Source organism: Peromyscus californicus, unplaced genomic scaffold, assembly GCF_007827085.1.
Source record: "Peromyscus californicus insignis strain IS unplaced genomic scaffold, ASM782708v3 Scaffold_7__1_contigs__length_154581171, whole genome shotgun sequence".
NCBI classification, from domain to species: domain Eukaryota; kingdom Metazoa; phylum Chordata; class Mammalia; order Rodentia; family Cricetidae; genus Peromyscus; species Peromyscus californicus.
The window spans coordinates 4,808,986-4,821,691 of NW_026294595.1; the positions used below are offsets into that span (position 1 = coordinate 4,808,986).

Here is a 12,706-nt window from a genome sequence, read left to right on the forward strand (position 1 = left end):
TCTCAAGTGAAGCCATAAGATGCTTTCATAAACTCAAGAACCATTCCAGAGACAAAAAGCAGAACTCGGTGACTGAGTGAATGTCGAGGAAAACATTTCCACTGCCAACAAAGAAACACAAGCTGCTGAGACGGCTCAGCAGGTAAAGACGCTTGCTGTCAAAACTCTACCTGAGGTAGATCCCCAGAGCCCACACAGTGAGAGGAGAACTGACTCTTTTAAGTTGTTTTCTGACCTCTATGTATGTGACACACAAATAAATAACAGGAACAAGTTAGCAGGTGGGGGCAGGGGTGCAGATAATGAATTAATTTCAGACACAATGAACTTGAGTATGGATTACCCAAAGAGATCAGCAAGACCCACAGTACACTTGTGATATTAGTTCTTTGGCAGCAGAGGCAGGAAGGTCACATGTTAAGAGACCAACTTGAGTTATATGGCTAAACCACTGGGGGTAGAGGGGAGACTTCTGGAGAAAACTGAGTAAATCTGGAAGACATTAACATCCATGTGACACATGAAGCCATAGGTGAATAAGCTTGACCAGGGAATGCGTATGGCAAGAAAACCCAGGAAACAGCAACAGTTTGAAAGCAGGCTCACAAGCACATAGCACTAAAAGAGAACCCAGAAGCTGCATTAGAGACACAGAGAGAGACAGACAGGCAGACTGACACACACACACACACACACACACACACACACACACACACACACACACAAACAACACCTGTATTCAAGCATGCTACATAAATTCCCAAATTCTAAGCAGCTCCTTTCTCCACTCGCTCAAAGGCTCCCAGTGATCATCCTTGTGAGGAAGTCATGATGAACCTTCTTTAGCTTCCACCACTGTCCAACAGCCCCAGGTAAAGATGTGCCGAGAATGTGAGCACGGTACAGCCACTTCGGGAGACAATTGGGCAGAGTCTCACAATGCTTAGAAACATAGAGTTACCATGTGAGCAATAGGCTCAACATGTACCCTAGAGAACTGAACATACCTGTTCACACACAAGTTTGTACACACATATACAAAGCAGCATAACAGCCAAAGGCAGAAATAACCAAAATGTCCAACTGATGAATGGATAAACAAGGGGTGGTAAACATAAACACATATGGTAGACTATTACCTGATGAGGAAGGGGGATAAGGTATAATCTTAACTGTTTCAACATTTTACTAGGCAAAAGAACCCAGATATGAAAGGCCACAGATTACAACTCTATTTCTATAAAAGACTGAAAATAAGCAAAACCATAGAGATGCAAAATAGAACTGTAAATGTCAAGAGTGGAGGGGGGAGCGGGGACAGGACACGGGACAGGGGCAGTGACACATGACTGGGGTCTGACTGTTCTAAACAGGTAATAGTGATGGTCAGAAAGCTTTGCAATAATATAATATGAATTATCGCATGGAAAAGGGTGAATGTTATGGTATGTAACTCATGCATATCTCAATAAAAAAGAAACATACAAACAAGGAAGGCCAGAATCCATGCTACATGTGTTGTGATTTGAATGAAAATGGCCGACAGGCTCATAGGGAGTGGCACTATTAGGAGGTATGGCCTTGTTGGAGGAAGTGTGTCACTGGAGGTGGGCTTTGAGGTTTCAGCAGTTCAAACCAGACCTATTCCATCTGCCTGTCTGTCTCTGTCTCTCTCTCTCTTCCTGAGGCCTGCCGATCCAGATGTAGAACTCTGGGCTCCTTCTCTAGCACCATTTCTGCCTGTAAGCCAGCCCCAATTAAAGGTTTTCCTTATAAGAGTCACCGTGGTCATCGTATCTCTTTACAGCAATAGAAATCCTAACTAAGACAATATCCAAGAATTCTAGCTCTAGTGACTCTAACCTGAAAGTATCAACAATGTCCTTCACTGTGCTGAACAGGAGTAATCAAAACACTTAACCTGTAAAATGAGTTGGTGCCAGCAACAGGTAGGAAATCACTCGGGTAGAAACACAAGGCTCGAAGTCCTCTTCTCAGGAGGAAGAGAACTGTGAAATACATCAGTGTGAAAGGAGCACACTCAAATTTCTAGCTGAGGGAGACTAATCCCAATGCCCAAATCCCAGCGGCACATCTGACTTTCAAGGAAAATGCCCATGTGCAGGAGCATCAGAACTCTGGCCTAAGAAGCCACAGAGAGGTGACATACTGCCTCTGTTAGCAGTCCTCAGGAGAAATTCAGTTTGGAACACAGGCAAAGTGCTGTTTCTCTAGACCTCGGCTCCTCCCAGTCTCACCAAGTTGCTGCCCTACTACAGGGCCCAAACCAACATTCAAATGTTCATATACTTCTCAGCTCACTTGAGAGAAAATTAGCTGCTAGTGTTGTTTTTCTTGGGGTCAAAATGGAAATAAGACTTAGGCCTCGTATCTATGACACACTCAGACATATATTCCAAATGTGCACAAAGAATGGACTATTAAATCAGAAGCCTTCACTCCTTCCTTCCCATGGATCCTGAAGACATTTAGTCAGAATCCTGTGCATTCTAGCTCTTTCTCTCAAGAACTCATCCATTTCTCATTATTTCAAGTAAGCCACTGGCTCTTGGCTATGCTAATACAATTGCTTCCTAACTTGTCCTAAAGTCTTTCACTGACTTCCCAAACTCCTTCCCAACTCTGAGCCTTGCCCACCAAGCAGCTCCATTCCCCACTCATCCCTTAGTGTTTTCCATCCATACAGAACTTTGTTCTCACTCGACCTTCATCCACACAGAAACTTCTCTCTGGAAATTTTTTTGCCTTGTCACCTGGCTTCTTCACCCTTCTGAGTCCTGTTTAGCTCACATCTTTAATCTCAGCACCTGAAAGACAGAGGTAGGTGGACCTCTGTAGTTCAAGGCCAGCCTGGTCTACATAGTGAGTTCCAGGACAGTCAGGGCTACATAGAAAGACCCTATGTATTCTTTTCTCAAAAAGAAGAAGGAAAAGGCAGCAGCTAAACTGCTGCTTAGAGCAGTGGTCCTCAACCCATGGGGGTTGAAGAACCCTTTCACAGGGGTCTCCTACGACCACCAGAAAACACAGCTATTTACATCACAAGTCATAATAGCAGCAAAATTACAGTTATGAAGTAGCAATGAAAATAATTTTATGCTTGGAGGTCAGCACAACATGATGAACCATATTAAAGGATCGCAGCATTAGGAAGGGCTCTGAACTGGAAAGCTAGGGAAGGCACCAACTACAGGCACTATACTGAGAAAGGAAGTAATGGCTCTCAGCCCCTGAAAAGAATATTAGACACACTGCATAGTCCAAATACCAAGTGTAAGGTTACTATTAAATACTTCAAACTTCAGAAGGACTCAGGCCAAAGAGTGGTTAAGAAAATGTCCCCAGCAAAGACCAAAGGACAGAAGGTACAAGTGAAATAAAGTCTGGCTCATTCTAAAGAGGTGGATACACTTATTCTCAAGTTGCTGAGCAAGCTTCAGGTTCTCAACTACAAATGAAAGTAGTACATGTCAATACAGCTAAAGTAATGCCCTTTGCCTAGTTTAGGGCACATACATCTGTCACACTTCACACTCAAATTTTGCATTTTGTACTTCAGACCAATAATCTGAACTCTTATGTGTTTGTTGCCTGTGGTAATAGAAGTTCTATCAATTCAGAATTTTCACAATCTCTTTGGGGCTGAGGCCATTCTTTAGTTCTGTTCATACCTTAGCTCAGCAACTTCAGTGAGTTATCAAAGCTTCATTAGCTTGTAAACAAACTGTTTCTCAGATAAACTCAATTGCTCCACACAAGGATCTTAAGCAAATAAATAAGTACAAAGCAGGCAGAGATTATAAATTAGGGCAGACAAATCTGTATCTAGCCCCACACTGGTAAAGAGCATTCTATCAATATAGTGAAATGCTAATCTCCTAATTAACAACCTAATTAGGTAATTATGGCTTTGCAGAGGGATGCCGAAATGAAATATGACAACATGGTCACCTCTTTATATGGCACCTGTGGGCCTTTTCAGCTGTCATCCTAAAGAGTGCAGTATCAATTTGAGCAGATGACAAAGTGCTGTCATTTTTCATTCTGATAATACACAGAATGCTTTGGACAGAGCAGTTTACAAAGGAAACAACTTGCCTGGTATTTTCCTAATTTAAATACGATCACACACTTGTTAAATTTTGTGCATGTTTTGATACCACATACAAGAAAATTACCATACAGTTAAAAAACCTACCTAACTGGCCATAATGCTTAATGTGCATGCTGATATTACTTCAGTTATGAAATATATAATTGGAAGAGTCTAAGGTGACAATTCATGTCATTTTAATATTTATAACTTTACTGACACTAGAAAAATTAGTATCTAAAAAACTTTTGCCTTCAATTTTCTTCTTACAAAATAAAAAAGATGAAATTTGCTCTTGTGAAAGTAAATTAAAATGGAGACCATCCTAAGCAAAGTCATTTAGATCACATAGGTGACTTTAACCTTGCCTAATTTATAAACATAAGCAAAACTGACTTGATCTATTTCTTGTAAATGCTTGCTTACATTACAACAAAACAGAATCTAAGCTCAGCCGGCCAACGACAGCTCCATCTAACCTGTAATTCTGTAGCTAGGGAATCCTCGACTGAAGAGGTCAGACCAGGCAACTGGCCAACCACAACCAAATAGTTCCTTTGCTTTCCTTCATTCTCACTATAAAAATGTCACTCTTGCCTTTCTTAGAAGAGCAGCTGAACTGCTTCTGGTTCAGAGCCCCTCAACCCATGATCCATTAGAAGGGTTAAGGAGCTTGCTGCCAGGCCTAAGAACTAGAGTACAATCCCTGGAAGGCCCCCACTGACTTTAAAAGCTGTGGCACCATGGCACATGCACCCACACATCCACACCACACACAAGAAAATAAACAAAACTATGCTGTACCCTAGTTGACCTTTTTTTTTTAAACACTTGTGTGCCCCCCCCACCCCCCCACCGTCTCACACTTTCCATCACGTGGGTTCTAGGAATCAAACCCAGTTCATTAGACTTGGTGGCAAGTGTCCTTACTCACTCAGCCATCTTGCCAGCCCCTGGTTGGTGTTGGTGTGTGTGTGTGTGTGTGTGTGTGTTAACACAATTTTCTCTATCAAAGAAGCATTTCATAATATATAAGCTTTAAACTCACAAACAACTGCTTTCTATCAACTGGCCAACTAGGCGCCTTCATTTCAGAGGCACACCCCCTCCTGGAAGTCAGACTAAGTGGTCACAGGCCTAGTCACTATCCCACTGGGCACTGGCAACATGGGCTCACCAGTACCAACATAAATGCAATTCTTCCTTTTTTTTTTTGAGAGTCTCACTATGTAGTCCAAGTAGCCTGAAACTTAACATATAGTCCAAGCAGCCCTCAAATTCATGATCCTCCTGCCTCAGCTTCCCAAGCAATGGAATTACAGGTTTAGGCCACTATGCCCAACTACAAGAAACATCCTTGAACATGAACATTTTTCTACATCTATAATCCTTTTAACAGAGATTTCTAAAACTAAAACTACAACCTTAAATGCATGCATAACTCCATAAAGCTTGAAATAAATGCTGCTCAAGGTCTTTTCAGAAGTTTTATCAAATTTTACCAACTTACATACAGTCAGACAAGTAAGGAATGGGTAGCCTTCTCACCACCAACTTTTGCCAGCAACAGTTTCATCAAATCTTTAAACTTCGTATTATAAAGTTATACCTACAATCATTCACTCACAAATAATGAAAAATTACTTTCTGTAAGCATTAAATGTAAATGATTAAAGAGAATAGACAAATCAAGGCAAAAGCTGCTACTGGTAGCCCTAGACACTGAAACCTGCCGCTCTAGCTTTGGTTTCTGCACCTGACAAACATCCCGTGTTCTAGTCACTTTTAAGGGTAGTCACTGCACAAAACAAGACCACATAAGCCAGTGTACATTTCTTTGTTACTTTTTCGGCTTTTCAAGACAGGGTTTTTCTGTACAGCCCTGGCTCTCCTGGAACTCACTCTGTAGACCAGACTGATCTCGAACTCAGAGATCCACCTGCCTCTGCCTCCTACTGCTGGGATTAAAAGCATGCACCACTATGCTCAGTTTTAGTGTAAGTTTCTAGTGTTACTCAGCAAATCAATTTAACCACCCCCAAAACAGCATACTGAAACTTGTCTCAATAGAACACAGCAGTCATGTATGCTAAGTAACTCACAAAGTACAACCAAAGTTATGACTAACTCAGGATTCAGATGTGAACAATCTTCTTCATTCCTAAGCACTGCAGTTAGTGTCAGTCCTGGATGCCCTGTGTCCCTGCATGCCAAAGCCTGCTTCTCTGCAGAAGCACTGCAGTTCATACAAGGTACCGACATGGTCTTTTAATTCTCACAAGGGCTATAGATGGCATCCCTAACCCCACTCTACACACTGTGTAAGGTCACATGGACAGCCAGTATAACACCCAGGTGGGTGTGGTTTCAAGGCTCTGCTTCACACCACTTCAGTACTCAAGCTGGTCATATCAGCTTGTCAACAACTTAAGTTCATATCAAAGAGCTGCTGTTTTCAAGGGCTGGAGAAACGGCTCAGCAGTTCAGAGTACTAGGGTTCAGTTCCTAGCACCCATACGGCAGCTCAGAACTGTGTTTAACTCCAGTTCCAGGGAATCCAATGCCCTCTTACAGCCCCCATGGGAAAGAGACCCATGTAATGCACATATATACACATAGGTAAAATATGCACATAACAAAAAGTTCGTCTTTAAAAGCTACAAAAGAAGCACATTCTTTCAAATGATTTCCTACCAATTCCCTGCTGAAACAGTACTTACTTATAGCACAGTACATTAAAACCAGACAGTGGTGGGCTGGTTGCTAAATACTGTCATTTCTTTGAAGTTATGAACCTTCAGACTAATTATCTGTACCAACAACAGATAATCCACGAAAACATGCTAGAGTAGGGTATTAGGAACCTAACATAGCACACATTTGGAGAGTCTGACATAACACTCAATTATTTCACAAGCAATCACAATCATCCCAGTAGTGACTCTAATACCTTTTTGCAAAATTTCAGGTTTTTTTAAAGTGGTTTCTCTCCATTTTCTCATTTTTAATTTCTTGAAACTATTTTCTACTTTCACTTCAAATTTTGTGTTTTCTATCTTAAATCTGCTTCCCTGATACACCCAGACTGCTGCCAAATACAGTTAATAAATTCTGAATGACTGCTCAGGATTTATTTTCTTCACTTTTATATTCCATGTTATTTCTTTATACAATAGAGTATGAATGAAAACAAATATCTAACAGACTAATATTTCTTCAATTTTTACCTGGTGGAAGAGGGGGATTAAAATAAAAATAAATTAAACTCTTGGGCTGGGAACTCCCTGAGCATATTTCTCTTACTCTGCTGGGTGACTCTCTGTCCGCTTTCCCTCTTGTGTGTGGCAGTCAATGGAGCACTGCATACCTGAGGGGGAGCACTACATACCTGAGGGGAGCGCTACATACCTGAGGGGAGCGCTACATACCTGAGGGGAGCGCTACATACCTGAGGGGAGCACTAGCCCACCAAGGTTCTTTGGGGGCAATGACAGAACACAGGGCAGGGCCTGCCCTGTCATGCAGAGAGAAGAACAGCACCAGATTCTACTGGGGTCTGCCGGTACCCTGCTGTGTAACTTTAAGCACAGCAGTCCTGAAAAGACTTCAGCAAGACTTGAATTTCACTATTCACCATCCAGATAGGGAAAGAGTCAAGAATCTGGAAATGATTTGCCCAAACTTCAATGGCGGTGCACAGTGAAGCTTATTTTGAAGGTGAGTCCCTCTCAGACCAAGGCACTAGCTACAAAACTGTAGTTTTCTGGCTGCCAACTTTTTCATCTCAAGTTCTGATTGCTCTACTTTGTAACCTCACCTACTATAAAGGGTTATGAGGGCGATGGAAACATAGTATGCAAAAAAAAAAAAAATGACTGAAGGAACAATGCCACTACATGGTACTATGAAGATGGCCAAGTGAAGACAAATCTGGTGGTATCTACAATGGGACAAGCACCAAATCCAAGTCTCACAAGGTCCTCTCACCCAAACCTCATCCCTTTGAAATTTATCCTGATGACATGAGAAAACCATACACTGGCCACTCTGCAAAACAGATTGGCAAGAATTAAAATACTCCTCCCTCTGTCAATTTCCCAAGCTTCTGTGCTTCCTGATGCACCACCTTCAAAGATAAGGGTTCTAGAAACACGGTCAAGGCACCTTCAGTGAGAAATGTAACAGACTTCTCTTTCTTTTGGCAATCTGACATCTGGCTGCATCCTTAACAGTAAGGCCTAAGCATCGGAATAACCACTGAACTGGAACAGTTTCTAAAGCATTCAGTTGAGTCAACAAGCAAAATATACCCACCCTAAAAACAAAACAAACAAAAAAACAGAAACAACAACAAAAAGAACACTCCAGAAACAGTAGATTAGCTGACGGGCTCCAAGTGCAGAGACCACCCCCACTCCTTACTGTGCCCAGACAGGGACATGACACTAGAGCTCCACACACAGCGAGCTCCTCTTTGTAGCCTCTCCATCAGGTCCACATTCACACAGCAAGAACAAGTAGCAGGGTACGGGACTGAAGAGGCTGGCAGGCATCCTTCAGCTCAAAATGCCACTTGTATAAACTCAGGGAACCTCTTTTTCTTTTCTGTTTACTTTTTGGTTCCTGGAAGTGACGCATGGGCCCTCACTCATGCTAAGTACTCACTCTACCACTGAGCTGCACACATCCCCCCAAGAAGTTATTTATCTTTCCCATGCTCTAGTTCCTTTCTACAAAACCAGGGTGATGTTCACACCTTCCCTCGCAGGGACAGATGTAAAACAGCTTTGGGGACAATGTCATCCACAGTAAGTACTCACTGTGGGCTCTATGGCACCCTGTGGCAGTATATACAGAATGTGACTACTTCATCTGCACACATTTCTCCCCGACTGGAATGTCCATGACCTCAAAGTGGGGACCTAGCTTTATTCCCAGTGGCATCCCATGGCCTAACATTTTGCCTGGAACTGCTGAATGAATCACGCACACACCGTTCCAGTCTTTATCAACTGGAAGTTAGAGCAGGAACTGAAACTCATCTCGATGGCCTGGCATTTGTGCCCTCAGGGTTTAGTCCTTCCACTTTAACCTCTCAAATGCCTGTGAAAAGCCGCAATGGCAACATCCTGGTGACATGCCTGGAACTTTTTTAATATGATTTGAGTAACACTTCATGGAACACTGATTTCCAATAAACTCTCTAACAGTTGAGGAACATTCGCATTGACTTGGCTTTGCTTGGACTTGAAATCCACTCAGAGATCTTGTAGATATCATTAGGCGTGCCTGACAATTTGTAGGTTGAGAATTCCTTATTTGAAATGGCTGGGGCCGGAAGTACTTTTGGGTCTCAGATTTTCTGAGTTTCGGAGCAGGGTCAGACTTTACTAGATGAGCACTGCTACCTGAAAATCCTCAATCTGAAAGGCTGCTTAGAAAGCTCAGGTTAGGGTGTTCAGGTCTACCAGGATTTTTCTTTTCTTTTTTATTCTTTTTGGTTTGGTTTTTTGAGACAGGGTTTCTCCGTATAGCTCTAGCTGTCCTGGGAACTCAAGCTGTAGATCAGGCTGGCTTCAAACTCACTAAATCTGCTTGCCTCTGCTTCCCTAGTGCTAGAATTAAAGGCGTGTGCCACCACTGCCTGCTGGCAAACATTTATTTATTTATGTATATGCATGCTGTCAGCATGTAATGCCTGCACACCAGAAGAGGGCATCAGATCCCATTATAGATGGTTGTGAGCCACCATATGGTTGCTGGGAATTAAACTTGGGACCTCTGGAATATCAGTCAGTGCTCTAAAGTACAGAGCCATTTTTTTTTAATTATTTTTAACCTTATGTATATAGGTGTTTTGTGTGTGTATATATGTCTGTCTGTACAGCATGTGCCTACCTGGTGCCCACAGAGGCCAAAACATGGCATCAGATCCCCTGGAATTGGAATTACAGATGGTTGTAAGCCACCATGCAGGTACTGGGTAATGAACCCAAGTCCTCTGTAAGAGCCACCCATGCTCTAAACTGCTGAGATATCTCTCCAGCCTAACATTTCTTTTCTAAAAATGGATTTTCACTGATGCCCAGGCTGGCCTCAAACAATCTGTACAAGTACTCTGCTGCCTCAGCCTGACAAGCAGCTGGCCTGCACCACAGTACCTGGCCTTGTCTACCTTGAGAGGAGTTTCTGTACTGCCCATTTCAACATTCTTACTTTTCCTCTTATTCAGTTGTTTCAATACGAACTTGCATAGAGTGCTATGATAAGAAGGCGGCAAGACCTGGCTCCGTCTCATAGCAGCTATGTAGCCTGTGTCTTCCTGTCTATAAATGTTAGTTAAAATGATTAAATGAGAAACACTAAAGTTCAATTTACCTTGCACTATGCTCATTCCCTTGACCAAATGTCATCTTTCAAAAGCTAACACTATGTACTACTTCCATTCCGGAGAGAACCTTCCCCCCCTACCTGCCACAGCACTAGAGTGACTAATTTCCCTCTCACAGTAACAACTCCCTGAACCAAGTGACTGAGTCTTATTAAACTGCACTAGAGTACCTGACCTATATCTACACACAATAAATGCTTGCTAGATCAAATGACTGTAAATAACAAGTGTTTATAGGATTCTAGCAAGGTAAGAAATCATCCCCAGGGCTAGAGAAACAGTTCAGCAGTTAGGAGCCAGCACTTGTCTTGTGGAGGACCCAAGTTTGGTTCCCAGCACCCACAATGTGCAGCTCGAAAGCACCAGAGGTTCCAGTTCTAGGGCATCTGACACCCTCTTCGGCTTTTCTGACCGCTGAGGGAAACTGCCCTCACACAGACACAAACCCCACATGGACACACATTTTTAAAAAATAATTCTTAAGAAAAAAAGCAAAGAAAGAAATCATTAGAAGCTGGATTGTCCCTAACTGGTGAAGTGAGACCACCTTCAGTTGGACCATGGGAAGCATTATCAATATGTCAGAAACCAAAACCCGGGAAGCTTCTAGGTGGGGCAGGGTAAATTTTTTTTTTTTTAAGTACTTGGGGACAAATCAGAAGTGTTTTGAGAACTGACTTATCCAGAGGGAAGTCCTATAATAGGGTCTTTTATAAGCTTAACTGTAAAAAGTTAGCCAGGAGCCACAGGCGCATAGAGGCTATGCAGGTACTATGCACATTTAGTAGCTGAAGGCAGATGTGAGCACCCAGCTGAATAGGAAAGGGGCACCTGGCATGCCCCTCCCCAGACTCCAGTAAGTTTGCAGGGGTATAAGTTGAAAAAGATGGGGGCAATTATCACTGAGCAAGTACTTTCACGGCAGCTTGTGTGGCCCCAAAACATAGGATAACACACTTTACTTCTGTTCTGGTGGGTGCTCACAAGACGGACCCATACTTTCTGTTGGTCAAGTGAATGCCGCCGATCTTTTAACTGATGTGTCTGTCCATGTCACTACTCACACCCGGGAAGGTTTTGAACTTGGCTGTTTGGGGGTTTATAACAAATATGGTGCTTTGCACGGAGTTGGGGACAGTGACAGTTTCAAATATTCGCAATCATTCAAAGGAAGTGTAACAAATTTCGAGGTCCCTGGTTGATCTTACAGTTTCTGGTTCAAGTTATACACTTGTTTAAATTATAATCTTTTCTTCTTCCCATCCCACCCCCCAGCTTTACCACTCCTTGTCACCCCCATAAACAGAAAAACCGGAATCCGAGTTCCTAGCAGCACTCCAGATAGGAAAACAATCTGCTTTCAGGACTCTTTCAGGACTGCCCAGGCAATGCTTTGAAAACTTCATTTCACAGAATGGAGCTGGGGCACCGGACCTTGCCGAGTTCGGGGCCTGAAACCGCCGGAGCCAAGGGCGCCCCGCCCCCGCCCCCACACCACCAGGTCCACAGCCTCTCCTCACCTAAGTCACACACCCAGCTGTCAGGCTCGGGAAGGGCCAGGAAACGGATGCTCCCAGGCCACCGAGCACGGCCCCGGCGGGCAGCCGCTGGGCAGCAGGGTGCTGAGGGGCCGCAGAGTCCCGCGGGCGAGGGGGCGGCGGCGGCTGGGGCAACCTTTACCTGAAGCTGCTTCACACTACGGGCCGCCTCGCCCAGGACACGTTCCTGAGGGAGGCCCCGGCTTCCCTACGCCTCCCGGCCCCTGCACCGAACCCTGCGCCCACGGAGTCCTCGAGGACCGGCGCTTCTACCGGCCCGCTCGGCTGCCGCGCCCCAGACTCGCCCTCATGACCCCGCCGCTCCCCGCCGCCACCGGCCGGCAACAGTAGCCCTGTTACCCAGAGCCGCGCCACGACCCGGAACCGCACCCGGCGTACCGGAAGTCCCCGGTCGGGAAGGCGCCGCTAGCTGGGGACGCAGTGCGCAAGCCCCAGAGCCCGGAGCAAGAGCCTCCCGGGGGGCGGGGCGGAGGCGGGGCCTGATGGGAGGCTTGCGCAAGCGCGCTGCTCCCAGGTCGGTCTGGAGCTAGTTAAGTAACTTCTGTCTGCCCCAAACTGTAGGGCTCTCTGTAAGCTACTCTCACTTTTACAAGGAACAGTCCTCAGCTTAACCTCCATGTCAGAAAGAAGAGTTCACTGCAA

At 44.2% G+C, this 12,706-nt stretch overlaps 1 protein-coding gene across 6 annotated transcripts in view; it reads right to left on the bottom strand.

Moving 5' to 3' along the window:
- The window catches only part of Mapkap1 (MAPK associated protein 1), a 216,499-nt gene extending 204,111 nt beyond the window's left edge, over nt 1–12,388 (bottom strand). For 2 of the 6 annotated variants that reach the window (XM_052726308.1, XM_052726309.1), the window contains exon 1: nt 12,026–12,388. The gene's annotated coding sequence lies outside the window, so the exon portion shown is untranslated. The remainder of the gene's footprint in view (nt 1–12,025) is intronic. The other 4 variants (XM_052726310.1, XM_052726307.1, XM_052726311.1 and 1 more) reach the window with 4 other exon arrangements.
- Nucleotides 12,389–12,706: the final 318 nt, after the last annotated feature.